General features: G+C 41.3%; 1 non-coding gene across 1 annotated transcript; it reads right to left on the bottom strand.

Annotated features, from left to right (window-relative positions):
- Positions 1-3,301: 3,301 nt before the first annotated feature.
- On the bottom strand, positions 3,302-3,435 carry LOC114809769. Its single transcript, XR_003757547.1, has one exon. It is a non-coding gene; the product is annotated as a small nucleolar RNA SNORA7 (small nucleolar RNA).
- Between the last annotated feature and the right edge of the window lie 211 nt (positions 3,436-3,646).

Here is a 3,646-nt window from a genome sequence, read left to right as displayed (position 1 = left end):
GAGCAAGGGCTTGGGAGTCAGAGGTCATGGGTTCTAATCCCAGCTGTGTGACTTTGGGCAAGTCACTTGACTTCTCTGGACCTCAGTTACCTCATCTGTAAAATGGGGATTAAGACTGTGAGCCCCAAGTGGGACAATTTGATCACCTTGTATCTTCCCCCTGCCCCCAGAGCGTAGAACAGTGCACATAGTAAGCGCTTAACAAATACCATCATTATTTATCATTATTATTATTATGAAATGAAAGAACACAAGCCTAGGAGTCAGGGGACCCAGGTCCTAATTGTGATTCCACCGTTCACCTGCTGAATGACCTTGGGTGATTTACTGAACTTCTCTGTTCTCTCTTTCCTCATCTGTAAAATGGAGATTTATTGTATGTTTTTATCCCCCTAAAACTATGAGTCCCTGTGGGACAGGGACTATGCCCAACCAGATTATCTTCTAATTATCTCAGCATTTAGTGCAGTGCTTATCTCATAATAAGTGCTTAACAAATACCAAAATCATTATTATTATTGTTATTTTTTTAAATGGTATTTGTTAGGCACTTACTTCATGCCAGGCTCTGTACTAAGTGCTGGGATAGATGCAAGATAATAAGGTTGATACAAGCTAATAAGGACTTATAGCTATTATTAATGATAATAATTATTATTCCTATTATTTTTGTTATTATCATTATCCTATCCTGTGGTGTAGCTCAGTGGAAAGAGCATGGGCTTGGGAGTCAGAGGACATGGGTTCTAACCCTGGCTCCCCCACTTGTCTGCTGTGTGACCTTGGGCAAGTCACCTAACTTCTCTGTGCCTCAGTTGCCTCATCTGTTAAACTGGAATTAAGACTGTGAGCCCCACGTGGGATAACCTGATTACCTTGTATCTACCCCAGTGATTAGAACAATGTTTGGCTCATAGTAAGGGCTTAACAGATACCACAATAATAATAATGATTATTATTATTATGTTTGCCCCAGTTAAGTATAGCTTTCTCAAAATAAGTCACGTGGCTCCTCCACTGCTACTTCAGATCACCTTGGAGGGTAAATGAGGTTTTTGCACTTCCAATCTCAGACTGGTTTCCAGCTTTTACCTAGCCCCTGCAGTAGCTACCAACCCACTACCCTAATGCCATTCACAAGGACCTTTGGACTTTGTGCCCGTGGGAGATCAGTGTGGTTTCTTGAATATTCTCTAGCTCCCTTTGCTCCATAAAGTGGCTTATCATTCTCACAGGAGAACATAGGACCTATCCTCTCATTTGCTTCACCTAGCGGTAAACCTGGACCCCTACTAAGTTAACTCACCTTTGGTCTGCGGATTCGCCTGAGAGATGTTAGAAATCAGATTAAGCCATAGGCTTGGAATTTTAGGACGGCAGTTAGCTATGTACCTCTCCCCTGGAGGTTTCATTAGCTAATGTGCAACGACCTTTCACCAGGCATCTTGCAAAGCTTGAAAGGCCTCCATACCTCTCTGGAGGGAGGGATTTGCTTTTTTTGAATAGTGGTATTAAATCTGATCGTTAGACTTGCGCTGAATGAAATGCGCCTGAGAATGATTCAAGGGACAAAGGGTGATTTCTATTTTATCATAGCCAGCAGCAATGCTAAACTGAAAGTTAAGGAGGCCATTTTGTAAAGTGTTGACAGGGAAGGTGCTCATTTCCATTTATCAGATCTTTTTATTTTTAAAATTGAACTTGCCCAGATACTTTTTGCCTTAATTACCTCGTCACTAATGCTTCTTACTTTCATGATTGATTCCACTCTCTTGCAGGATTTTTTTCTAGACTATCACCCGGAAATTATAAATAATTTTGTGCCTACTTCTAAGCATCTGGGTGGGATTTTGATGAGCTATGTGCAATATTTTAGCTTAGTTTCTAACCCTCACAGATTGACTCCTCCAATGATGATAAATTTAACTTTAAAGATATTCAAAAAGAAATCACATAACTTAAAATCCCGAGCCCACATTTGGCAAAGCTCTTACAATTCAGCACATTTCCAAAGATGTATTTAACTGAACATATTCACAGTGAAACAGCAGGCATATTGACAGTCACACAACTGTTGCCCAGAAACTAAAAGAAGTTGAGCCAGCCCTGAGGGCAATATATATTTTTTTAAAAATTTATCAAACCAACTGTTCAATTGGAAATGTGCTTCCTCAGCCATAAGGCCCATCATCTTTTGGGCACTAGTGTGAAAGAAACCGATTAAATTTATTTGTTTTTTTTTCATGGTGGGAAAAAATATGGCTGCCTTTTAGTTGTCTAAAGCCATCCGATCGTTAGACTTGCATTGAATGAAATATATCAGCATGTTGGAAGAGAAAAAATGAAGTCATCCAGTTTTTCCCATGTAAATGGGGCTCCGGAATCAGCCTCCTCCACCCCCTTCCGCTGACAAATCTCTTCGCTCTCACAGGAATGGGAGAAACTGCCTTCCTGCCTTGTCAAATGCTTGGTAGTTTCCATCTGTTTCCCTGGACCGGTGAGGTATTCAAAGACTTTCACCTCCAAGGACTGTTAGGTGAACCTATTTCTACTATAAAATATTTTATTATTTAATCTTAACCTGACTTCACTTAACTTGTTTGCATTATAGCCTTCTGGACATGAGTGATTCTCCCTGCTTAGATTGGGAGCCTCTTGTGGCCCAAGAACCCATCGGGCAAACAATCAGTAATGTCTGCTGACCGCTGTACTGAGTAGTTTGGAGATACAATAGAGATAGTAGACTCAATCCCTTGAAGAGTTTATAGTGTAGCTGAGGAGGCAGACACTAAAATAAATTACAGAAAGGAGGAAGTAGTAACAGCAAGATGGGGACAGGGATCATGGAGAGAAAGAGAGAAGGAATGGGAACGAGGATGGGAGAGTGGGAGAGTTTGAGAACACGCACGGTTATGCGATTCTGACATCTCAGCGCTCTGTGTCACTTAAGCACTTGTGTAACCACCGGTACCAATCCTGAGGGGTGGGGTCCATGTCTAATTCCCACCTGCATATTCTTGTCCAGCACTTACCGCAATGTTCTGCACACAGTAAGCACTTAATAAATATTATTACTACTTGTCTTATGCTGTCGAGTGGTCTCCGAACCATAGCGGTGCCACAGACACGTCACTCCCCAAATGCCCCACCTCCATCTGCAATCGTTCTGGTAGTGTTTCCATAGAGTTTTCTTGGTAAAAATATGGAATCGGTTTACCATTGCCTGCTTCCACGCAGTAAACTTGAGTCTCTACCTTCGACTCTCTCCCATGCTGCTGCTGCCCAGCACAGGTGAATTTTGACTTGTAGCAGATTGCCTTCCTCTCACTAGCCAATGCCCAAGCTAGGAACGGAATGGAAATCTGCTTGACTATCCCTCCCGTAGCTGAGACTGGTAAGGTACTGGAAACTCTCCAGATGCAACCCTTAGAGGGATTGTCACTACTACTTACATATATCTTTAACAGTATTACTTCCCCGTCTTGTAATTTATTTTGTCTCTTACTAAAGTGTGATCTCTTTAAGGTCAGTGATCTATTAACTCCTTTTTACTTTCCTAATTGCCATACTGTACTAGTACTGTGCTTTGCACAGAATAAGTACTCAATAAATACTATTGGTTAATTGATTTTATCATTTTGTATTT

Source organism: Ornithorhynchus anatinus, chromosome 2 (assembly GCF_004115215.2).
Source record: "Ornithorhynchus anatinus isolate Pmale09 chromosome 2, mOrnAna1.pri.v4, whole genome shotgun sequence".
NCBI lineage: Eukaryota > Metazoa > Chordata > Mammalia > Monotremata > Ornithorhynchidae > Ornithorhynchus > Ornithorhynchus anatinus.
The sequence above is the reverse complement of the archived record's forward strand: the minus strand, read 5'-3'. Positions and strand labels throughout refer to the sequence as shown.